The sequence below is a fragment of the Cervus elaphus genome, chromosome 23, assembly GCF_910594005.1.
Source record: "Cervus elaphus chromosome 23, mCerEla1.1, whole genome shotgun sequence".
NCBI lineage: Eukaryota > Metazoa > Chordata > Mammalia > Artiodactyla > Cervidae > Cervus > Cervus elaphus.
The window spans coordinates 5756404-5783302 of record NC_057837.1 but is presented as its reverse complement, the minus strand read 5'-3'; positions in this window follow the sequence as shown (position 1 = coordinate 5783302).

The following is a 26899-nucleotide window of genomic DNA, read 5'->3' as shown; positions in this document are numbered from 1 at the left end:
TGAGACCAGGTGAAAAAGAACATCGAGAAGAGTGGCATGGAAGGACCAGATTTCTGAGTGAAGTCCTTCTGCGTCGTCCAGGCCCAGTTTAGCCTCCAAACCACTGTACCCTTATGGAGATTTCAAGGGAGGCCAGGAGGAGCACATCCCAGCAACACCCAGCCCATATTCCAGAATTATGAGGAAATAAAACTAAAATGGACCGCAATGGGTGAATTTAACTCAGATGACTATTATACATATTACTGTGGGCAAGAATCCCTTAGGAGAAATGGAGTAGCCATCATAGTCAACAAAAGATTGTTGTACTTGAATTGCAGTACTTGAATGCAATCTCAAAAATGATAGAATGATCTCTGTTCATTTCCAAAGCAAACCATTCAATATGACAGTAATCCAAGTCTATGCCCCGACCAGCAATGCTAAAGAAGCTGAAGTTGAATGGTTCTATGAAGACCTACAAGACCTTCTAGAACCAACACGCAAAAAAGATATCCTTTTCATTATAGGGGACTGGAATACAAAAGTAGGAAGTCAAGAAATACCTGGAGTAACAGGGGAACTTGGCTTTAGAGTACAGGATGAAGCAAGGCAAAGGCTAATAGAGTTTTGCCAGGAGAAAGCACTGGTCATAGCAAACACCCGCTTCCAGCAACACAAGAGAAGACTCTACACATGGACATCGCCAGATAGTCAATACCAAATTCAGCATGGCTGCATTATTTGCAGCCAAAGATAAAGAAGTTCTATACAAGTCAGCAAAAACAAGACCAGGAGCTGACTGTGGCTCAGATCATGAACTCTTTATTACCAAGTTCAGACTTAAATTGAAGAAAGTAGGGAAAACCACTAGACCATTCAGGTATGACTTAAATCAAATCTCTTATGATTATACAGTGGAAGTGACAAATAGATTCAAGGAGTTAGATCTGATAGACAGAGTGCCTGAATAACTATGGACAGATGTTCATGACATTGTACAGGAGGCAGGGATCAAGACCATCCCCAAGAAAAAGAAATGCAAAAAGACAAATTAGTTGCCTGAGAATGCCTTACAAATAGCTGTGAAAAGAAGAGAAGCAAAGGGCAAAGGAGAAAAGGAAAGATATACCCATTTGAACGCAGAGTTCCAAAGAATAGCAAGAAGAGATAAGAAAGCCTGCCTCAGTGATAAATGCAAAGAAGTAGAAGAAAGCAATAGAATGGGAAAGACTAGAGATCTCTTCAAGAAAATTAGAGATACCAAGGGAATATTTCATGCGAAGATGGGCACAATAAAGGACAGAAATGGTATGGACCTAACAGAAGCGGAAGATATTAGGAAGAGGTGGCAAGAATACACAGAAGAACTATAGAAAAAAGGTCTTCATGACCCAGATAATCACAATGGTATTATTACTCCCCTAGAGCCAGACATCCTGGAATGTGAAGTCAGGTGGGCCTTAGGAAACATCACTACTAACAAAGCTAGTAGAGGTGATGGAATTCCATTTGAGCTATTTCAAATTCTAAAAGATGAGACTGTGAAAGTGTTGCACTCAATATGCCAGCAAATTTGGAAAACTCAGCAGTGGCCACAGGACTGGAAAAGGTCAGTTTTCATTCCAATCCTAAAGAAAGGCAATGCCAAAGAATGCTTTAAGAATGCACAATTGCACTCATCTCACACACTAGTAAAATAATGCTGAAAGTTCTCCAAGCCAGGCTTCAACAGTATGTGAACTGTGAACTTCCAGATGTTCAAGCTGGATTTAAAAAAGGCAGAGGAAACAGAGACCAAACTGCCAACATCTGTTGGATAATCAAAAAAGCAAGAGAGTTCCAGAAAAACATCTACGTCCACTTTACTGACTATGCCAAAGCCTTGACTGTGTGGATCACAACAAAGTGTGGAAAATTCTTCAAGAGATCGGAATACCAGGCCACCTGACCTGCCTCTTGAGAAATCTGTATGCAGGTGAGGAAGCAACAGTTAGAACTGGACATGGAACAACAGATTGGTTGCAAATTGTGAAAGGAGTATGTCAAGGCTGTATAATGTCATCCTATTTATTGAACTTCTATGCAGAGTACATCATGAGAAATGCTGGGCTGGATGAAGCATAAGCTGAAATCAAGATTGCCGGGAGAAATATCAATAATCTCAGCTATGCAGATGACACCACCCTTATGGCAGAAAGTAAAGAAGAACTAAAGAGCCTCTTGATGAAAGTGAAAGAGGAGATTGAAATGGTTGGCTTAAAACTTGGAAGACTAAGATCATGGCATCTGGTCCCATCACTTCATGGCAAATAGTTGGGGAAACAGTGAAAACAGTGACAGATTTTATTTTTTGGGCTCCAAAGTCACTGAATATGGTGACTGCAGTCATAAAATTAAAAGATGCTTGCTCCTTGGAAGAAAAGTTATGACCAAGCTAGACAGCATATTAAAAAGCAGAGACATTACTTTGCCAACAAAGATCTGACTAGTCAAGGCTATGGTTTTTCCATTAGTCATGTATGGATGTGAGACTTGGACTATAAAGAAAGCTGAGTGCCGAATAATTGATGCTTTTGAACTGTGGTGTTGGAGAAGACTCTTGACAGTCTCTTGGACTACAAGGAGATCAAACCAGTCAATCCTAAAGGAAATCAGTCCTGAATATTCACTGGGAGGACTGATGCTGAAGCTGAAACTCCAATACTTTGGCCACATGATGTGAAGAACTTACTCATTGAAAAAGACCCTGATGTTGGGAAAGATTGAAGGCAGGAGGGGAAGGGGACGACAGAGGATGAGATGGTTGGATGGCATCACTGACTCAATGGACACGAGTTTGAGTAAACTGAGGGAGTTGTTGATGGACATGGAAGCCTGGCGTGCTGCAGTCCATGGGGTCGCAAAGACTTGAATATGACTGAGCAACTGAACTAAGCTGAAGACAGTCATTGCTTTAAGCCACCAAGTTTTGGGATGAATGGATATACAACAGATAACTGAAAATTCATTTTCTAACCCATCTTATATCTCTAGCATATCATTATAGCTTGCATTTTAAAAATTCATTAATAATAAGCTTTGAACTAACCTGATTAATCAATAAGTAGATGAACTAACAATATAACCAAAGTCATCTTGTTCTGAATTCAGCTTCTGTGCTATAATTCATATGATTCCATATTAATGGGGAAAAAATCCTTTAAATTCTAGATATTCCATCTAGATTTCTTAACATTAGTTATATTTTAAGATAGAACTATTTTGTTCCTTAAATCCTTAAGTCTTAGCTAAGAAAACAATTAAGAACAAGAGGCTTTTAAGCAATGAAATAAGATGTTACAATATTTAAGGACTTTTGTTAGAAAACAGAATCTCTCTCAAAACCTGCATGCCCTTATTCTAGACAAAATTCTACTTTAACACCATTTTCTGGATTCTGCATATGTGGGAACCACACACATATCTTTGAGTCTATATGTGTGTATACAATGGATAATGGATAGATTAAGTATAATAAAGGACACATATATTTATACATAAATTTACTAGACAAATTTATATTTCATCAGATTATATTGTATATGTCAAGAACCAGATCAAGTCACACTTGAACGCCATGCAAGGATTCTGTTGGAATTCTACCATGTCAGTGAGCACTCAGCCTGGGACATTTCTCAGGGAAGCATTTTGACATGGGCTCTGACCTGTGTGCTTTGCTCACACAATTAATGACTCTAGTCTCACTGTTTCACCACTCCACCATCCGTGCCAAACCTGGTAGTTAAGTATCATTCTTTCAATCCTACAGACTATAGATCAGGCTTTTATAAGTGCACAGAAAGAAGTTGGAAGGCTACTGGTAGATTTGTATCCTTTCTTCCCCAGCAAAAGAACATGGCAAGGAAATTCATTTCCTCTCAGAATTTGAGAGGATCGTGGAGGCTGTGAATTATACCCCAAAATATTGGGTAAAAAATTCACTTTGCTTTATTTCTCAGAATCAAATACTAAGCTCAATTCTCCTGCTTGGTTGATGAAAAATTCCATACTATTGTTAAAGTATAGCTTTCAAAAGATAATAATGCACAGGCAAATATAAAATGAACACATGTCAGAGATTTGTTCAACTCATTAATTACTGAGAGAAACAGTGAGGTGTTAAAAACAACCCAAAGAATATTTGAGAAGATAAGTATTTATAGGTAACTTAATAAAGGCAGACGAGGATAGGATTTCAATGATACATGTAACACTGCTTAATGTCGAAGAAAGTGACGATTGCTCAGTTGTGTCTGACTCTTTGCAACCCCATAGATTATATGGAATTCTCCAAGCCAGAATACTGGAGTGGATAACCTTTCTCTTCTCCAGGGTATCTTCGCAACCGAGGGATTGAACCCAGGTCTCCCGCATTGCAGACAAGTTCTTTACCAGCTGAGCCACAAGGATTCTTTACCAGTTGAGCCATAAAGGAAACTACCGAACAAATGCACTCATCTCGCATGATAGCAAAGAATTGCTCAAAATTCCCCAAATCAGGCTTCAACAGTACATGAACAGTGAAATTCCAGATGTTCAAGCTGGATTTAGAAAGGGCAGAGGAACCAGAGATGAAATTGCCAATATTCATTGGATCATAGAAAAAGCAAGAAAGTTCCAGAAAATCATCTACTTCTGCTTTATTGACTATGCCAAAGCCTTTGACTGTGTGGATCACAACAAAGTATAAAAAGTTCTTCAAGAGATGGGAATCCCAGAGCACCTTACGTGCCTCCTGAGAAATCTGTATGCAGGTTGAGAAGCAGCAGTTAGACCTGGACTTGGAACAACAGACTGGTTCCGAATTGGGAAAGGAGTACATCAAGGCTGCATATTGTCACCCTATTTATTTTACTTATATGCAGAGTACATCATGCAAAATGCCAGGCTGGATGAAGTGCAAGCTGGAATCAGGATTGCCAGGAGAAACATCAATAACCTCAGATATGCAGATGACACCACCCTTATGGCAGAAAGTGAAGAGGAACTAAAGAGCTACTTGATGAGGGTGGAAAAGGACAGTGAAAAAGCTGGCTTTAACTCAACATTCAAAAAACTAAGAACATGGCACCCGGTCCCATCACTTCATGGCAAGTAGATGGAAAACAATGGAAACAGTGACAGACTTTATTTTCTTGGGCTCCAAAGTCACTGCAGATGGTGACTGTAGCCATGAAACGAAAAGCACTTGCTCCTTGGAAGAAAAGCTATGACCAACCTAAACAGCATATGAAAAAGCAGAGACATTACTTTACCAGCAAATGTCTGTCTAGTCAAAGCTATGTTTTTCTCCAGTAGTCGTGTATGGCAGGGACTGCTGGACTATAAAGAAAGCTGGGCATCAAAGAGTTGATGCTTTTGAACTGTGGTGTTGGAGGAGACTCTTGAGAGTTCCCTGGACTGCAAGGAGATCCAACCAGTCCATCCTAAAGGAAATCATTCCTGAATATTCACTGAAAGGACTGATGCTGAAGCTGCAACTCCAATACTTTGGCCACGTGATGTGAAGAACTGACTCATTGGAGAAGACCCTGATACTGGGAAAGACTGAAGCCAGGAGGAGAAGGTGATGACAGAGGATAAGGTGGTTAGATGACATAACTGACTCGATGGACATGAGTTTGAGTAATCTCCAAGAGTTGGTGATGGACAGGGAATCCTGGCGTGCTGCAGTCCATGGGGGTCACAGAGTCGAACACGATTTAGTGACTGAACTGAATTGAATGTCTAAGAGGGTGATAACCCATAACTTTTGAGGTGACCTGTTAAAGTTATCAGAAAGAATTTCCATCTCAACTGAATACAGTTCTGCAAGATTATGTAGCTTAAGTCTGGGACCTCTAATCAATAGCAAGATGTTGCAGTTTCATCACTAAGTTGTGTCCGACTCTTTGCAACCTTATGGCCTGTTGCCCCTGAAACTCCTCTGTCCAACCATGAGTTAAAAACAAGCAGTTGCACAATCCCTGGTTGGGCATGCATCTCCATATAGCACTGAAGAATCAAGCCACCCCATACCTGTTGCTTTTGTCCAAATTTTGAGTAATTTTTGTTAATACTCATAATTACTGCATCTCTCTCTGCTTGTCAGTGGGTTCATGAAAGAATAATGGGCCTTTTCAAAGCTAAAAAACAGGAAAAGAGCCAGACTTTTTGCCCACTATGCCATCATCTTGATGACACATTCAAGCCTCTACCACAATCCCCTCAGTTTGGGGGGACAGACCCAGAAACAACCCCCAATAACCATCACCTTCTGATATCCTGGCCTCTGTATAACTCCCTCTCCCTGTTTGTGGATGGGATTGGTCCCTTGTCTCTAGCTAATGGAATATTGCAAAGGTGAAGTGGTCTTACAGATGTAATTTAAATCCTAAACCAATCGATTCTGTAAAAGAAGATTTTTCCAGAGTGGACCTAAATTAATCAGGTAGGTTTAGATTAATCAGAGCCCTTAAAAGGGAGGATGAGCCAGCCCTGAGCCAGGAAATTATTCTGCTGGCCTTGAAGAAGTAAGCTGCTAAGTTCAGAAAGCCAAATGGCAAAGAGCAGTAGGTGATACCAAGGATGAAAGTGAGGTAGCAAGGCTACCTCAGTCCTACAACCACAAGCATACTAAAAAGCAGAGATCCATATAGTCAAAGTAATGGTTTTTACAGTAGTCATATATGGATGTGAAAGTTGGACCATGAAGAAGGCTGAACACTAAAGGACTGATGCTTTTAAACTGCAGTGTTAGAGAAGACTTTTGAGAGCCACTTGGACTTCAAGGAAATCAAACCAATCAACCCTAAAGGAAATCAGTCCTGAATATTCACAAGAAGGACTGATGCTGAAGCTGAAACTTTGGCCACCTGATTCGAGGAACTGACTCAATGGAAAAAACCTTGAGGTTAGGAAAGACTGAGGGCAGGGGGAGAAAAGGGATACAGAGGATGAGATGGTTGGAAAGCATCACTGACTCAATGGACATGAGTTTGAGCAAACTTTAGGAGTGAACAACAAGGAAAACCTGGCATGCTGCACTCCATGAGGTCCCAAAGAGTCAGATATGACTTAGCAACTGATCAACAACAACAGAAAACCCACAAGAAACAGAATTCTGCCAACAACCATGCATGTTTGGAAGAAGACCCCAAGCTCCAATATTGAACAAGCCAAAATGACACCTTGATTACAGCATTGTGAGACCCTAAGCAGAAGGTCCAGCTAAGCTCTAACTGGATTCGTGAGCCAAACAAACTGTGTGTTGCTTTAAGCCACTAAGCTTGTGGCAATTTGTTATGCATCTAGGTAACTAATACACTCAGGGCACACTACACAGAACTTAACTCCCCTGATGTGCTCTTTGAATCCCCTTCCAATGCCCTCAAGGCCTCAGTGCCTGCTTTCAGTCAGCTTTAGACCCAGTGGCAATTCCTCTGTCTAGGGCATGGAGTAAAGCCAGCCTAGTCACAGTAACCTGTCAAGATTCCATTCTTTATCTTAGACCTTGAGATGTACTCTCACCTTATCTCTCTTTCAAAATTATCTCTTGTTTTTAAGTTAGCCTCCTAAAAGCTTACAGATCTGAATTATTACTCTGTATGGGTTCCTCTCTGGAATCCCCAAGTGAATGATTCTGCTTGAGCCTGAAATTCCAATCTCTATACTTACTGATTTTTGTAAGAGAGAAAGAGAGAGAAAAAATATTACAAGGAAAGCTTCAGCCTTTAGAAAATCCAGTGTGGACCTCTTTTAATTGGAATGAAAGTGGGGAAAGGAGACTCTAACACCATTTCAGTGCTATGTGTGGGGGGTGGGGTTGTTGTTAGTAACTTGTCTTTTTAAGCAGACTTACTGTAATGTACACTGTATGACCGGGCTGCAATAAAGTCTTTTAGGGGCAGAATTACAAAATGAATGGGGGTTCTTAGTACTTTCTTGATAATCCACTTTGCCTTTCTTAAGATCCTAAAAGAGAAAATGAACCAGAGGCAAACACATGTGTTCAGTAGTAATGAGTCAGAGGACATGGGCACAGGAGAGATTGGGCCCATTTCAGCTCAGGAGAAACTGCTGAGAGGACTTTGCAGAGGTGAGTTTGGGGATCAGTCCATTGGTGAGGCTCTGGAGCTTTCTGGTTACTATATTTGCACCTGCATTTCTCAAGCTTGCCTGCACAGTCAACACACCTGAGGAGCATAGTGTTCTGACTTCTAAGCCCTAGGGCTTTCTTGGACTCCATTATCCTTCTCTGCCTACACAGGGTACACTGTGTCAAAGAAGTAACGCTCATATATCCCTGGGAGAAGCCCTCAACAAAAGTAACTGGTAGGAATCTGTGTATAAACTCCCTGGCTCTCCCGCCTATCCAGCAGGATAATTTTCAGATGCGTTCTATACCATTCTAAGAGTTCCCTAGTGGGACTGAGCTCCAGTTGTCCGTAATGGTAACTCATTTGTTTCATATCCTTTATCCCTTGCTTTCCTTTCCCCGTCTTCCTTCCCTAAACCACTACCTGTGTTACCTCACATAAACTGCCAAATAAATGACTTACTCTTATAACCTGGTCTCAGGATCTGTTTCTAGAAGGGTCCAAATCAAAGCAGTCTCTGTCTAAAGTAAGGTTAGTGATGGAGGAGATTGTGCCAGGGGGCAGAGTGGGAAACCGAGGGATGCCAAGAAAGGCACAGGGCAGATTTGTCACTGGCCAAAGGGACTGGTGCATATTCAAGCAATATAACGTTTGGGACTGTCAAGTAGCTTTCCATGTATCATTTTGGAACCCCTCTGTCATGGACTGGGCTCTCAGGCCACTAAACTACTTCCTAAAAACACATGAATCAATCAAAACCTGTTCTTTTTTCCCATATTCACATACATAATTGATCTTACCCTGGGTTCATCAGATGGCAGAGGGTGAGATGAAGGCTTATATTATTTTATTCGGGTATATAATGCCAGGGAAGAGGAACGAGAAACAGGAAGAGTCTAGAAGGGAAGGAGGGAGCCTGAGGAGGCTGCATTATGCAAGTGGCTGCCCCTAGGGAACCTGGCTGCTCAATCATGGACCACTGAGCCTTTGAGGATCCATACACGCTACATTCCAAGACTGAAGGATTCTGGGTGTAGTGAGGGAGGAGAAATCAAGTAACCACTGGTTCCCAGTGTAACAAGGAAGAGCAAAAACTGACTCCTTATTGGACTTGTTTCTTTAACTTTTGCTTTTCATTGCCGTTATTATAATCATACATAATAACCCGCCTCAGGGAACCCTGACCCTCTGCCTGAATGTTAAAGTGCCTTTGTTCAGCTCACAGGGAGACAATCTGATCATGCCCACCTATGAACAGCTGTAGAAAAGAAAAAATTAAGGCATCCGCTTCCTGATGCTGGTCAAGCCAGACAGAATAATGATCTTTTTATTTTACTTCCTCATCTGTTCTCTCTCTCTCTGTTCTGTAAAAGAAATTGGCATCCAGAATTCAAGGTTTTTTGGAGACACTAGTCTGCTGGCCTTCCAAATAAGGTTATTATTCCTTGCCTTTGCACCTCATCTCCTGATTTATTGGCCTTCATGCAGCAAGCAGAGTGAGCTTGGGCTCAGTAACACCAACACCAGTGACCCAAGACCAGTTTCCAGGGGATGGTTGGTGGAAAGGAGTTCAGAATCCATGCTTCCCATTGTTGATCTTCCTCCCAACCCCCACAATGGAGACACAGAAGAGGAATGTGTGGCCTTCACTCTCTTCTTTTTTTGAGAGGTTGGGTGTCCCATCTTTCCAGAGACTGACTGTGAGATATTTCCTATGTAGCCCAATTCTCTGTAAAAATTTAGTAGCGCTCTTATCTTAGAAACAAAGAAAAGGAATAGGAAAGTCAGCACTTTTCCTGACTTTTCAAAATAACAGAGCTGAGCTGAGACTCTCTGGCCCTATTCTCCCAAGACACTGGAGCCTCCATGAAACTCTATAACAGGATCTAGGGTGATCAATGACCTCTGATCTGCCCCAAACAGGGTGTAAGGAGAAGCACAATCTTCCTTCCAGAAAGAAATTCTATACAGACTAGGAATACAAGGCAGTTCAATTACATTATAATTGACTCTAATTGGCCCTCCCACGGGCTGTTAAATTCTTTATCTGCAGCCTGGTAGCACATTAGAAAGCTGTAACACCTCTATCCTCCCCTGAAGAACACAATAGAAAATGTTTAAAAAAAAAAATCCAGCAAGCCACTGAGCTTGGAAAAAGAGAGCTCTGGCCAGGTCAATAAATTGGAGGCATTTTTAGGAAGAGTGTGAGGATGTTGCCAAAACCAGTACTCGGGAAACCAAGCACCACACTGGGAGAGTTGGAGAGCTCGGGTTTATTACACGGGCGGGCCCAGAGGAGTTAACACTCCAAGCTCTGAGCCCGAACAAAGGGGTTACAGAGTTTTCATAGACAGACTGTAGTGGGCAACACTACCCGCTAATAGGCTGGTTTAAACTAAGGGGTTTCGAGTGCATGGGAACCATGGTCAAGATGGGGAGGGGGAACATCTGACCTTTACATGGACAGGCATGATTAAAAAGGTTTGCAGAGGCTGGGCGATTGCAAAGAGCAGGACAAGCATGAGTGAGATAATCTCCAGTTCCTAGTATTGTAAGTCCCCACTTTCTGAAACTACGTGACCTACGTGACCCAGACTTTGCAAGGAGCAAGCTGAGTTACAGAGGCAGAAGGAGCAGGAGGCTATGTAAAATTTTAACTTTTCCTCTTCATTCCCCCGTCTTGATGCTCCTATCACTCGTTGTAGAAAGCATCATCTCATGTTTTGGTAGCACATTCAGAGCGGCCCCATCGTTTAGTGGCTATAGTGCGCTATTACCATTCATTTGTTATGGATTCAATCTGAGAGGTTATGAACTGGGTAACTGCATTGAGAATACAAGGGCCAGACAAGAGCACTGCAAAGAGCGTGAAGAGAGGCCCCACTAAAGGGAGAAGCCACGACGCCCAGCTCCAGATATGGCTCCAGTTACCCCAGGAATTTGCTAGTTCTTCTCTCCTTCTTAAGACTTGTTCCCTTAGTTGTTGGGCCATGTCCTTGGCTATTCCTGATTGGCTTACATAAAAGCAGCATTCTTCGTTTAGGAAAAGGCAGAGCCCTCCCCTTTCAGCTGTCGTAGGTCTAGCCCTCTCCTAGTCTGTAAAACCACCTCAGCCAGGGAGTCTAGTTGGCCCTGTAACGGAGAACTCAGTAATAACACTGATTAGGGAAAGAGGCCAGCTTTGACAATGAAAATCCATTGGTATTCTGATATCCAGATCCTTAAGCTTCCACCGTGTGTTGACCAGCCAGCTGCCGGAGTGTGGCTGGAGCCAGGCTGAAGAATCCTCAAGCTTCTGCCGTGCATTGAATAGTCAGCTTCCGGAGTGACTGGAGCAGGACTCAGCGTCCTTCATGGGTGAGGGCTGTTGTCTTTGGGACCGGACTTTGAGGAGGTTTTGGGGTCCTCAACTGCTTTCCAGGTGTCCTCATCACAGGAAGTCCCTGCCTTCTTGACTCTGGTGTGGTGGATCCAAGGGATGACGCCTGTAACTTTAACAGCAGTAAGGGTTGCTAGGATGACCGTGTGAGGGCCTGTCCAAACTGGCTGAAGTAGGACCTTTTTCCAGTCTATAACCCATATCTCATCTCCTGGGTGATAGGGATGATCCAATTGCCCAAAAGAATGGGTGTCCTTTCCAAGGTTCCTCAGGCAATATGGTGGAAGACTTTCCCAGGGCCTGGAGGTGTCAGGACAGCTCCAGGTCAGCTGGTTGTTGGTAGTCTCCCTTGAGCTTTTTTGTCACTGGGGGTGGTCTCCCATATAAGATCTCAAAGGGAGAATAGCCTGAGGACCCCGGGATGCATTTACAGAAGGAGATGAGAGTCCACAGAATGATAAGGCAGCTTGTTCCAGCACTGTCTCAGTGTTGCCCGAGGGATACTCTTGTTGTACTACTACTTGGAGAAACGAACTTAACAGGAAAGTTAAAGATATATGGCCCAAGATTAATAGCTGTAGGAAAGCTACTGAGGGGCTAGCCAGGAGAACCAGATCCAGACATTGACTCGTGACATTAGTGTTTCTCTAGGTACGAGTGGATGCAAGAATTTGGACTCATAAAAATCTTTACCTGAAAACATCTGACTATCTGAAGGACTGTTTGTTTTTTGTTTTTTGTTTTTTTTCCCCAGAGCACACAGTGCCTTATTTTTTGTCTCCACCCTGAACTCCTTTCAAGGGAGTGTTGAAGGTCAGAATCTTGTAGTTGTCATGATTTAATCTTTGTAGAGACAGCTGGCAAGGGCCAACTTTCAGTCAGCAGAGCCCCTTCATAGCCACATATCTGACCAAGTTCTGGGTCATTTCAAGGTCTCTGTATCCCATGGTGCTGGGAAGGCTCATTCCCAGGTCTAGCAAAGATTCTATTGACAGGCCACTCAATGTGTTGTCACTAGATCAGGCCTTGTAAGTAGCAAAAGTCTCTGGACTATATCTGTCTTACTAGCCGCTTGGTCCAGGAAAATATTTCCTCTTGTTGCTTCTTCCCATATCTAGAGTTACACTATTACAATAATTGATCTCATATCAACATTTTATCACAAGCTCAGTCACACATTTGGTAACATAAGAAAGAATCTTCTGAAACAAGCTACATAGAAAATAATATAGTTAGCAGTTATTAGCAAGGTCACAAGCAAAAATTTAAGTCAAGAACTTTCATTGGGTATAGCTTGGTATACCCCAGGTCATCTGTCTCAGTTAAATAATTATAGCCAAGTGTTCATTTCCTGGTTGTATATCATGGAGCATCTGACCTTTATCCAAAGACTGGTTACTGAGATAAGCTTTAGAAACAATCTTAGAGTGTACTTTTAATAACTTGATTAAAATGTTTAGCAATATAACATAACAAGGAACTATCTCAGAAGTGAGTCTTAGTAAGCACAGACCTTAACTAACAAAACCAGCACTTAATATTCAGTGAAACATATATATATATATGTATGTGTATATATATATATATATATTTGAGAACTCATTGTGAGGGAATTAACACTGTAGACAGGGAAGGCTTTAACCCATCAAATAAAAATGAGGTCTGTCAGGGAGTTGGGGAAAGCCAAGCGGCTGTTTTGGACTTCCCATAGCCCTGGGTCTTTGATTCTCAGCTGTTATTTATCCATTTTTAATTTCCTGAATTAGGAGCAGACTATTGCCATGTTTTAAGGACATCAGGATAGTATAAGTCTTACTGTGAGGGGTTATTTTTTGTAGAAACAGAATGAGCTTTGTCTACATGTACCATAATCTTAAATAATGTTTATTTACTTTATCCAAGTAACAAAAGAATTTAAAAAACAAATATAAATCATTTAAAGGCAAAGAAATTTAATCTGTTATCAAAAGCTGCATTTTAAGAAAACTTTGTTCTCTAAACAGAGAGAAGACCAAATTCCAGTCTGGTACCAGCTTACTGTTAATAACAAAATTTGTTTACATGCTTAATCTTAGAAAGTCTTTTCCATAAATCTTGAAGAACTAGCAGTATTTTTCTAAAGGCATGAGAGTAAAACCATAGAAGGCATGTTTAAAATCTGATTCTCTTGCAATTGACAAAGAAACCTGGTCATAACACTTTAATATGACAACTAGAATTATAATTGACCATATTTTATCAGGGCATATCAGATCTATATGAATTTTACACAATTTTAGAATATCTATATTAGTAAAATCAACCATACAGTATAACCTGAAAAGATTTATCACCCCTTCAACAGTACTTCCCATGTAACTTAATATGTCCAGTGAACCCAGGTAGTTAATAGCTCTTTGGGATGTCTCAGGGACCCTCTGAGCATCTCAAAGTTAGCTAGAAGTCAAGTTATTTAGGAAGTTTTGTCAATAAATATTAAAAGGGTTTATAACACTCAGTCATGTAGGATCATATAAGTCACTGTGAAATAACAGTTATTTACTTAGCCAAAGTTAACGAAAGATTTCAAAGGTAAATATAGAACAGATCAATTAAGAGGTAAAGAAACTTAAATATATTATTAAAAGCAGTTCAACATCTGAAGAAAGTATGTCTCTTAACTGGGTGAAAGGCAGAATATAAGTTTTTGGACCAGCTTACTTTAAACTCACTTGGGTAAACTTAATTAAATTCATTTTAAACTTATTCAGGCTTCAGTTCAGTTCAGTCGCTCAGTTGTGTCCGACTTTTTGCGACCCCATAAATCGCAGCACGCTAGGCCTCCCTGTCCATCACCAACTCCCGGAGTCCACCCAAACCCATGTCCATTGAGTCAGTGATGCCATCCAGCCATCTCATCCTCTGTCGAACCCTTCTCCTCCTGCCCCCAATCCCTCCCAGCACCAGGGTCTTTTCCAATGAGTCAACTCTTCACATCAGGTGGCCAAAGTATTGGAGTTTCAGCTTCAGCATCAGTCCTTCCAAGGAACATCCAGGACTGATCTCCTTTAGGATGGACTGGTTGGATCTTCTTGCAGTCCAAGGGACTCTCAAGAGTCTTCTCCAACACCACAGTTCAAAAGCATCAATTCTTCAGCACTCAGCTTTCTTTATAGTCCAACTCTCACATCCATACATGACCACTGGAAAAACCATAGCCTTGCCTAGACGGACCTTTGTTGGCAAAGTAATGTCTCTGCTTTTTAATATGCTATCTAGGTTGGTCATAACTTTCCTTTCAAGGAGTAAGCATCTTTTAATTTCATGGCTGCAGTCACCATCTGCTTAATCATGTACAAAACTTTTTTCAGGGTCTACTTTCCACAAACCTTTTAATCATTCTCTGTAACAGCCACCTGTAAGTCAGACCTACTTTCTTTTTCCTTCATAAAATGTAATTTCATTCTTTATATCTTCTTTATTGAAAACATATATCCTACTTTCCTTAAGCAACTAAGAACTAGCCTTTATATTAGCATTTTATAGATTGGTGAACATAAATATCAGTGATAATTTTAAAAAACATTTGTTTAATGTTAGTGACTCTTAGACATGTCTATATTAAATTAGCATACAAACATTAATACTAGATATTTAATATTTCTCAATTCACATGAATCTGAAATTCATTTAGGTTAATTTTTTTTGTATTTAGAATTGTTTGATTTGTAGTGCTTACTTTTTTAGGCCAATTAAATTAGAACTCATTTGTAACTTTAAAAATATTATCAGAAAAAAAAAAAAAAACAAAAGACATACATAAATACAGACAGACAGAGATCTTATAGTTTTCTGTTTGAGATTTAGAATATCTCTTTGAACCCCCCCCCCCCCCTCTTTTTTTCTTCTTTGCTTGAATTTCCAATTTGCCCAAGGCTGAGGTCTTGGGCAAAGTTGGCTGTGTATTTCAAGGACATGGAAAGGGTTAACTTCAAGCTTTTCCCTAGGCAGGCCTTTTAACAAGCTAGTTGGTTTTAATTGCAATGCAAAAAATAATTGGTTTTACAGTTTCCAAAAAAAATTTCTCTCACCTTGTTCAATCAGCAATCACACACTCACAGTCATTTAGAGGCTATCACAATGCCTCCCTTCTCCTGAGTCTCTAGGTTTCCATAACTGTTGCTCCCTTCCTGGGAGCTCCAAGGAGGTGATCATTCTCCTCTTCTATCTTTTGGGGTAGGGCCCGACTGGGGACTGGACCTGGGACCTTACCTTATCCTGTAGCCTTTCCTGGTGAGTTGGCCTGTCCCTCCAATGAGTCCGGTAGGGGCTTGGCCGTCTGGAGAGTCAGAACACCAGTCGGAAAGAGAACCCAAAATACCATCAGGTGGCGCACCTCTTCGTTCCTCTCGGGGTTCCTTCACTCCAGCCCGGCCAAGCCACTAGTCTGGAGGCTCAAGGGGCCAGCGTGGTTGAAATCTCGCAGGAGCCTCCAGAAATGTTGCAGAAGCCAGTACTCGGGAAACCAAGCACCACACTCAGAGAGTTAGAGAACTCAGGTTTATTACACGGGCGGGCCCAGAGGGGTTAACATTTCAAGCTCTGAGCCCTAAACAAAGGGGTTACAGAGCTTTTATAGACAGACTGTGGTGGGCAACACTAGCTGCTAATAGGCTGGTTTAAACTAAGGGGTTTCGCATGCATAGGAACAGTAGTGAAGATGGGCAGAGGATGCCTGACCTGGACAGGCATGATTAAGCATGTTGACAGGGGCTGGGCAATTGCAAAGACCAGGACAAGGGTGAGTGAGATAATCTCCAGTTCCTAATATTGTTTAAGTCCCCACTTTCCAAGACTATGTGACCTATGTGATCCAGACTTTGCAAGAAGCAAGCTGAGTTACAGAGGCAGAAGAAACAGGAGGCTATGTAAAATTTTAGCTTTTATCTTCAAGGAGATCTCAGGGAGAATGTGATACTTCTGACTTGCAACTGTAGACAGAGAAGAAAAAAGTTCCTGGTGGGTTATCATTAATACACTAAGATAGTTTCTTAAATAGATATATCTTCCAAGAAGCATTTCTGCTTTCCTTCATTTGTTCAGTCTGTATAGATTCCATCATGTCAGGGCTGGAGATAAGAGTGAAGATCATTCTGAACGGGGCCCTGTGGGGCTCCTGGGCACAAGGTCTTTCTGTGTTCTCCATGTCTTCAGTTACAGGAAACAACCTTCATTCAGCCTCCATGACCTTCTCTGAGTTCCAATAGGCAGATTCAAAATGGTGGTTAATTGGGATAGGGAAGGGATGCGAGAATATGGAGAAACAGTCGAGAGCAGCCTTGGGGCAAGGTCTTATTTCCCCATCAATGGATACAAACAACGTCTTAGAGCTATTTTTCAGGTATTGAAACCCCCTCCAGATGGGAACAGTTAATGGTTAATGATGGAATGCTCCCCACAAGCATGATAGATTGTCTTATCCTACCATACTCCCCTTCACCCCACCCCCTCACTCCAGGTTCTATGGAGCTGTGTTCACTGATCTCTACACTGGCAAACCTCAGAGATATTTCTAGACCACCTAAATACAGCAGATATCGCAATAAACAGTCACATGCTTTATATGCACTGGCTTCCCATATGGCATATAAAATCTATGTTCACACTATTCTGTAGTCTATTAAGTGTGCAATAACATATGTCTCAAAAAAAAAAAAAAAAAAAACCACATTGTATAGCATAGCCCTTAATTTAAAAAATGCTCTTGGAAAAATGATGCAGATAGACTTGCCACAAACTTTCAATTTGTAAAAAATGTTCTATCTGTGAAGCCCAATAAAGAAAAGTGCAGTAAAACTAAGTGTGCTTGTAAAAGAAAAGATCTTTTTGCTTAACCCTTGAGCTGCTCTCAGATCTATGGACAGAGCATTCTTCCTATTACAATGGTCCTTCTCCCTCTGGCAATAATCCTTTAGAAAAAAGTCTCCTCTTACTAAGTCCTGATTTGTTTTTTATTTAACATAACCAAGCATGTGTACCAGCTATTTGTAAAATTGAGAGTAGCTTTCTTTCTTTATTTTTGAGGTGTGTGTGTGTGTGTGTGTGTGTGTGTGTGTGTGTATTCAGTCACTTAGTTGTGTCCAACTCTTTGTGACCCCATGGACTAGAGTTTGCCAGGCTCCTCTGTCCATGGTATTTCCCAGGCAAGAATACTGGAGTGGGTTGCCATTTCCTCTTCCAGGGATTTTCCCAACCGAGGTCAAACCCGCATCTCCTGAGTCTACTGCATTGGCAGATGGATTCTTTACCACTGTGCCACCTTTGAAGCCCCAACACAGTCTTAGGATTCCCCTCTTTCTCTGACAATTACACGAGACTTAACTTCCTCTCCCCTGCTATATGACAACATGGAGAACACTGTTATTTCTTAGTAATTTTTGCCAGTTTTTCATAAGGAATATGATACCAATTCTAATGTCCATGTGTGTGTGTTGGGGGAAGCTGGAGCAAGGGTGCTTCTCTAAACCACCAGGAAATTCTCAGACACTAGCTGGGTATCCTACAATTCAACTTAATTCTGGCACTATCTACCTGCAGATGGCATCAGATTCCATTGGCTAAGGACTCAGTCCAAGCCTTTCCCCAACCCCCTGCAACTTCAGACTCCAATCACAAATCAGGTTGTTACCTGTGGTGTTCAGCAACCAACTGAAAATCAGAGGGTCCCACCACCCCCTCCTTAAATGCAATTACTTTGCTGGAAAGACTCACAGAACTCAGGAAACCTGTTTGCTCAGTAGGTTTATATTAAAAGGTATGTTCAACAGCCAGTTGAAGAGATACACAAAGTGAAGTCCCAAAGGAGCCTCTGATCTGGAATTTAGGACCCATTATAGTAGCACTTGGAGGTGTTCTGGCCTCCAGCCTGAAAGCTCTCCAAACCTCTCGTTTTGGGGGTTTTTAATGGGCCTTTTATTACAAAAGCATGATTGATGAACTAATTGGTCATTGGCTACTGATTCAACTTCCAGCCTCTCCATCTCCTCTGGAGGTCTGGCAATGAAATGGAAAGTTCCGACCCGATCGTCACCTGGTTGGCTCTACTGGCAACCAGTCCCCACCCCTAAATCTGGCTCAAAAGTCACCTTCACTAATATGACAGAAAACATCTTATCACTCATCACTCAGGAAGTTGTAAGGGTTTTAATAGCTCATATATATATATATATATATACATAAATGGAGAAGGCAATGGCAACCCACTCCAGTACTCTTGCCTGGAAAATCCCATGGACAGAGGAGCCTGGTAGGCTGTGATCCATGGGGTCGCTAAGAATCGGACACGACTGAGCGACTTCACTTTCACTTTTCACTTTCCTGCATTGGAGAAGGAAATGGCAACCCACTCCAGTGTTCTTGCCTGGAGAACCCCAGGGACGGGGGAGCCTGGTGGGCTGCCGTCTATGGGGTCGCACAGAGTCGGACACGACTGAAGCAACATAGCAGCGTATGCATAAATACATTATATATACACAAATATAAATATATATATATATATATATATATATATATATAAATTCAACTCAGATTCTCAATATACAAATACATATATAATTTTATCTTTTTTATTTATTGGCCATGCCACATGTGGGATCTTAGTTTCCTAACCAAGGACCCAACCTGCCTGCCTGCATTGGAAGCACAGAATCTTAACCACTAGACCACCACGGAAGTCCCAGATATACTTCTCACTACAAATCATAATATCACATCCTATCTAATGCTTATTTTTCCTGGAAAAGCATTGGACAAAATCAACAATATCAATATTAATTTGTCAGTGTTTGTTTCTAAGATATAGAAAGTAAGTAGATGACGAACATTAGGAATGTCTTTGCACTTTGCTCCTTTCTACCACCATCATTCAACAAACAGAAAAGTGAGAGATGATGCGTTGGCCCAAGGATAAGACACTGGCCAACCAGCCTGAGCCCAGCACAGAAAGGAGGGAGCCACGCTTCCCAACAGTGCTCTGTGACTGTATTGACATTTTTAGAGGAAATAAAATGTAGTGCTGTGCCCCAGAAATCGTGTGTCATATGGTTGTGCATATTTATATAGAGACTGTTTTATTTTAAGTTGGTGGAAGATGGGCTTTTCTCTGTTTCTATGGTAAATGACTTATGCAGTCTGCATTTGTATGCTTAAAGTATTAACACCGAATTGACCAATTTGCCCAAGTAGGAAATGCACCCCATTGCTCAATTTTAAAATACATGTATCCTTGTAAAACAGAGCCATGCTAATGGGAAAAATGAAATATATATATTCTTAGTTTGCCATCCTTGAAACGAAGAAGGACCCTATGGGTCCCTCCCAGGTACAAAGCCTTCATTTCCTGTTTGCAGGAAATATGCTTCATTCAGCCCCCATGACCTTCCAAACGTTGAATCTGTTCCAAAGGGCAGATTCAAAGAGTTGCTAATCAGAGAAGGGAGGCTTACGGAAACAAAGGGAGGAGCAGTCAAGAAATAATAGTGCAGCCCTCAGGCAGGGGCCTGGTTCCTCCTCAAGGAATATGCAGAGCAAAATGTTGATATTTTTGAGTTCTTATGCATGAACTAAGGCCCAAGATTTCTGGAGCCACCAACCATTTGCAGTAAGCCCCCTACATCTGAAGGAATCCCATTTCAAGAGTGCATCCCTGAGTCCAATTTGTTCTTTAAGTCTAACAAAGTTAGCATAGGTACTCAACTCACACAATCAGCTACAGAGCACTGTACTGTGATAGGTTTGTAATACTTTTCACACAATAATATATAACAAACAAAAAAATTTAAAAAAAATGTTTTTAATCTTACAGAACAGTACCTTGAAAAGCTGATACCAACTGAACAGGCAAGAAGAGCTGCTGACTGGAAGAGGGAGAGAAGGCGGGAGATGGTAAAGCTAAAGACCGCCAGCAGTAGGAGGCCGAGGGAGAGCTGCCTGAGGCTGATGGTGTTATAGCCTTGCTTTCCGGGAAACAAACTCACTCAGAAGGACAATGCAGGTAGTGGAGTGCAGTTTATTACACTGGCGGGCCCAAGGCAGAGTCTCCTCTTAGCCAAGGACCCCAACCAGCATTTGTGAAAATCTTTTATACCCCATGTGTACGTGTCCAAACCCATCACCCCAATTTCCTTGAGACTTACATAAACAAAGGAAGGGTAAATATAACTATATTAACCCCATCATTCACATGTTATGTGTTCAAACAGTTAATAATCAATAAGCCCGCAGTTACATTCCAAACAGTTAATAATCAATGAGCCCTTGGTCACGTTCCAACCAGTTAATAATCGATAAACCTGTGATTACATCCCGATAGATATGGAAAAAAATTTATGACCTGTCCAGAGGCAGGGGTGATTATGGTATGTTTCCTCTTAGGCAATGAGTAACCTGGATGTGATCTTCAAGATTCCCCTGCCCAGAGGGGGTCTTATCCTTCCATTGTCATTCCCATAGGTGCTAAGCACAGAGTTCAGAGTCCACTGGAGAGGCAGCCAAGCATGATCAGCACAGATAGGCCTGAGATGGAGTCCTGGCCCTATGAATTCCTTCTTCAATGGCATGGGTTCTGGTTCCTTTCTGGATTCAGTTCTGCACACCCTCTTGAGAAAACGATCCAGTGATGTCTGGGTACGAGCTCTGTTTTTTTTTTTTTTTTTTTTCCCTTGTCATAGATGCCATGGTAGCATTGGATTGCCTTCTGAATGGCTGCTCCAAACTTCATGTACCATTCTCTGTTTGGGTCTTATGCTTCAAAAACGAACAGTGCCTCCTCGAATAAAGAAAATCCCCTTGCTTCTTCCTGTGCTGTGAATCTCTTCAGTTCTTCAGTTACTTCTTCTTCCTCTTGTCTCTCTTTGTCCTTTCTCTGGATTTCTAGTTCCACCAGGTCTTGACTAGTAAGCATCTCATGTTGCTCACCAAGATCATCATTATCACTTGGCACTTCTTAGAAGTACCAGCTACATCAATACAGCTTTCAGACACCCTGGGCTTGAAATAAAGAAACTGTTCTACTGTTCTCTACATAGTAAAGTACACAAAAGCAAAACCACTTGTAGAGAAGGCATGCACATGACAATGTACTCCAGACACGTGAAGTAATTCATGTGATTGGACATCTGAATGCACATTCATATCTTTGAAACGTCAAAACTTGCAACTTGAAGGTTCATATGTAGGGAACTTATAGCAGAAGACAGCCTGCACACAGTGGAAGATAGCAAAGACCCTGACCCCACCCCCAAACGATGCGCTCTTTAAGATTTTTCGTGGTTGAGCAGAATCTTCAGAGTCGGTTTTGAACATGAGTCTGTCTTCTCCCCAGGTTTCAGGCCCCTCTGTTCCTACTGGCATTCATCTCTTGAGTACTGGTATTCAAGCAGTGAACAGTCAAAGCTGAGTTTGGTAGCATCTTCAGACATGAAGTTAAAGTCCCTGATTCTACTTGTCTCCAAAGACAGCATTGTGGAGTGGTGGTCTGCTCCCACTCAGCTTAGGGGGATGGGGCAAAGGACTCTCCCTTACCACCAGGCTTAGCTTACTGTGTGCTGTGGGACCCATGAGTCACATGCGGTTCCTGGGCACTTGAAATTGGTAAATCCAAATGGAGATGTGTTGTGTCAGATGCGTACTAGATTTGGAAGAATGTAAAATGTCTTTATGTTAATTACAACTGGAATGATAATAATACTTTGACATATGGTGTGTATGTGCTTAATCACAGAGTCATGTCCAACTTTTTGCAACCCTTTGGACTGTAAACTTCCAGGCTCCTCCATCCATGGGATTTTTAAGGCAAGAATACTGGAGTGGTTTGCCATTTCTTCCTCCAGGGGATCTTTCTAACCTAGGGGTCAAAACTGTGTCTCCTGCATTGCAGGAGGATTCTTTACCCACTGAGACATCAGGGAAAACTTTGATTTATGCAGTGAAATAAAATGTTATTAAGCAAATGTTTCCACTGCATGTGAGTTTGCTAGAGTTGTCATTTACAAAGGACCATAGACTGAGCAGTTTTGACAATAGAGATAATTCTTACAACCTTACAATTCTAGAGGCTAGAAGTCCAAGATCAAGGTGTCAGCAGGACTGGTTCCTTTGGAGGCTGTGAAGGAAAAGTCTGTCCAGGCCTTTCTGCTTGACTTGCAGACAACTGTCTTCTCCCTAAGTTTCCTCACATCCTCTTCCTACTACGCATGTCTATCTGTTGGCGACATGGCCTTTTTGATGATATGGCTGACAGTAATGCTGCATTGTGCTCAGTCACTCAGCCATGTCTAGGGCCCACCTCAATGACCTCATTTTAACCTGATCACCTCTGTAAAGGCCCCATCTCCAAATAATGTCACATTCTGAGGTACTAGGTGTTAAGTACCTCCAACATTTTTTTTTCAGACTGGACACTATTCAACAGTCAATACACTGTTAACTGTTTCTTGGTTTAAAGGTGGCCACTAGAAATGTAAACTCATATATGTTCACATTAGTCTTCTATTGAGTCACACTGGTCTAGAATTAACTTCTGTCCCATAGTCAGGTGGTGGGGGGGTGCAGCGCAGGGAGACTCTGGAGGAAGGAGACTTATATTTTCCTAGGAATCCAATAATCTGAAAATTTGCCAGCCTAATGAATGGCATGGTCCTGGCTCCCATCATTCTTAGAGAAGCCTGGAACTAAATCAAGCTGAGAAGACCACCACACTGAGGGTAAATGGAATTTCCTTAATTACTTTTATTTGGTGGGAGTTGGCTGCAGAGATAGTGGAGCCTGTCAACTTAAAATGTAGTCACAACCTAGAAGTTGAGAGTTATGTTTTATTTGGTGGGAATTTTTAGGACTTCAGGTCCAAGTGACAGCGTCTCAAATACCCTGAGAGAATTGTTCTGAGGAGGCAGGGGGGAGTCAAGTTATACAGACACTTGCAAAAGGGGGCAAGTAGTCTGAACATCAAAAGATGATTGTTAATTAAGGAAAACAAGATATCTCAGGGTAAGGAATTCAGCGATATTCTGTGTATGGGAAGATGCAAGAGTCTGGGCTCACTGAAATCATTGCTTTCATGTGTATCTGAGATTTGACTTTTCACATCCTCAGTTCCTTGTCCACCAAGGGGAGCAGCAGCAGCTCAAAGGATGCCAGAGAGCAAGCACTGTTCTTCCTGGGCTCAGAAATTCACACCTGGAGGGCTGGTATCCCTGATGGCTGTGGCATCCTTGTTTATTGATATGGCAGGAGACACACCATTTCACAAGCCTATGTTATTCATTTACTCATTCATCCATTCATTCAGTCAGTCATTCACTCTTTATATTCTATCTCATTGTTTTGGAAACCTACTGAAGCAGAGAGCATGGTGATGCTGTAAACCAAAAAACTGGGCTCACTTCCTTGTGGGTGTCAAGATAAAAGACACAACCAAGTCAAAGATCAGGAGAAGGAAGGATTTATTTCTTGCAGCAAGTAAGGAGAACACCGGGGAACTTTCACAAAGCAGTGTCTCCCTGAATAGCAAAATTGGGGTACATGGGGTACATTCTAAGCTAAAGGTACATGCATACACATAAAGAAGTTTGGGTGGCCTAAGCTTTGGTTGATTGAAGTCAGGGGAGTCAGAAAAGGTCAACATCAGCATCCCTGAGGTTCCAGCTGATCTGGTGGTTGAGTGCTTCATGCTAATCCTTACCATGGAAAGGGAAATGGGAGTCTTTACAACTGGTAATTACTTTTGCTATTGTTACTTCACTTGCCTGATAACATTGTTCTCTTAAGATCATTAATTATTGGGATCTGTTCAAGGGCAAACATGTGCCCAGCCTTAGATCACAAAATGGCTTAGGCCAAAACTGGCTTCTTTTGTGTCAAGAAAGCCATGCCTAGTTTTCTTTTGTGGTGGTGATTTACTCGCTAAGTCATCTCCAACTCTTGCAACCCCCTGGACTGTAGCCTGCCAGGATCCTCTGAACATGGGATTCTCCAGGCAAGAATGCTGGAGTAGGTTGCCATTTCCTTCTCCAGGGGATCTTCACAACCCAGGGATAGAACCTGGGTCTCCTGCATTGCACACAGACTCTTTACCAAATAAACTATAAGGGAACACCTCTCTTTTGTGGGGTAACACTAAATTATCAGCTAACAGTGGGAGCTGATGAAGATAGGCTTTAATAGTTCAGACAACATTCTAAACGATGCAGAGAAATACAGAAAAGAGATCAGAGAAGGTAGAGGAGAGATGTAGAAGAGCCAAGAGATCAGACTGTCAGTTCAGTCACTCAGTCCTGTCTGACCCTTTCTGACTCCATGGACTGCGGCACCCCAGGCTTCCCTGTCCATCACAACTCTCAGAGTCTACTCAAACTCATGTCCATTGATTCTGTGATGCCATCCAACCATCTCATACTCTGTCATCCCCTTCTCCTCCTCCCTTCAATCTTTCCCAGAATTTGGGTCTTTTCCAGTGAGTCAATTCTTCATATCAGTGGCCAAAGTATTGGCATTTCAGCTTCAGCATCAGTCATTCCCATGAATATTCATGACTGATTTCCTGGTGGTTGGATACCCTTGCAGTCCAAGGGACTCTCAAGAGTCTTCTCCAAAACCAAAACTTTTCAAAAGCATATTCTTCTGCACTCAGCTTCCTTTATAGTCCAGCCCTCACATCCATAGATGACTACTGAAAAAACCATAGCTTTGACTAGATGGAACTTTGTTGGCAAAGTAATGTTTCTGCTTTTTTAAAAGGCTGTGTAGGTTGGTCATAGCTTTTCTTCCAGGAGCAAGCATCTTTTAATTTCATGGATGCAGTCACCATCTGCAATGATTTTGGAGCCTAAAAAAATTAAGTCTGTCACTGTATCCACTGTTTCCCAATCTATTTGCCATGAAGTGATGGGACCAGAAGCCATGATCTTAGTTTTCTGAATGTTGAGTTTTAAGCCAACTTTTTTACTCTCCACTTTCACTTTCATCAAGATGCTCTTCTTCCTTCACTTTCTACCCTAAGGGTGGTGTCATCTGCATATCTGAGGTTATTGCTATTTCTCCAGGCAATCTTGATTCCAGCTAGTGCTTCATCAAGCCCAGCATTTCTCATGATGTACTCTGTATATAAGTTAAATAAGCAGGATGACAATATACAACCTTGATGCACTCCCTTCCCTATTTAGAACCAGTCTGTTGTTCCATGTCCAGTTCTAACTGTAGCTTCTTGACCTGCATACAGATTTCTCAGGAGGTAGGTCAGGTGGTCTGGCATTCCCATCTCTTTAAGAATTTTCCACAATTTGTTGTGATCTGCACAGTCAAAGGTTTTGGTGTAGTCAATAAAGCAGAAGTAGATGTTATTCTGGAACTATCTTGCTTTTTTGATAAACCAATGGATGTTTCTAATTTGATCTCTGGTTCCTCTGGCTTTTTAGAATCCACCTTGAACACATGGAAGTTCACAGATCACATGCTGTTGAAGCTTGGCTTGAAGAATTTTGAGCATTACTTTCCTAGTGTGTGAGATGAGTGCAACTGTGCAGTAGTCTGAACATTCTTAGACATTGCCTTTCTTTGGGACTGGAATGAAAACAAACATTTTCCAGTCATGTGGCCACTGCTGAGTTTTCCAAATTTGCTGGCATATTGAGTGTAGCACTTTCACAGCATCATCTTTTAGGATTTGAAATAGGTCAACTGGAATTCCATCACCTCCACTAGCTTTGTTCATAGTGATGCTTCCTAATGCCTACTTGACTTTGCATTCCAGGATGTCTGCCTCTAGGTGAGTGATCACACCATTATGGTTATCTGGGTCATGAAAATATTTTTTGTACAGTTCTTCTGTGTATTCTTGTCACCTTTTCTTAATATCTTCTGCTTCTATTAGGTTCATACCATTTCTGTCCTTTATTGTGCCAATCTTTGCATGAAGTATTCCCTTGGTATCACTAATTTTCTTGAAGGGATCTCTGTCTTTCCCATTCTATTGTTTTCCTCTTTTTCTTTGCATTGATCACTGAGGAACTCTTTCTTATCCCTCCTTGCTATTCTTTGGAACTCTGCATTCAAATGGGTGGATCTTTCCTTTTCTCCTTTGCCTTTCACTTCTCTTCTATTCTCAGCTATTTGTGAGGCTTCCTTAGGCAGTTGTTTGCCTTTTTGCATTTCTTTTTCTTGGGGATGGTCTTGATCACTGCATCCTGCACAATGTCATGAACAATGTCCATGCAGTGTACATAGTTCTTCAGGCTCTCTGTCTATCAGATCTAATCCCTTGAATTGATTCGTCACTTCCACTGTATAATCGTAAGGGATTTGATTTAGGTCACATCTCAGTGGTCTAGGGGTTTTCCCTATTTTTTTCAACTTAAGGCTGAAATTTGCAATAAAGAGTTTATGATCT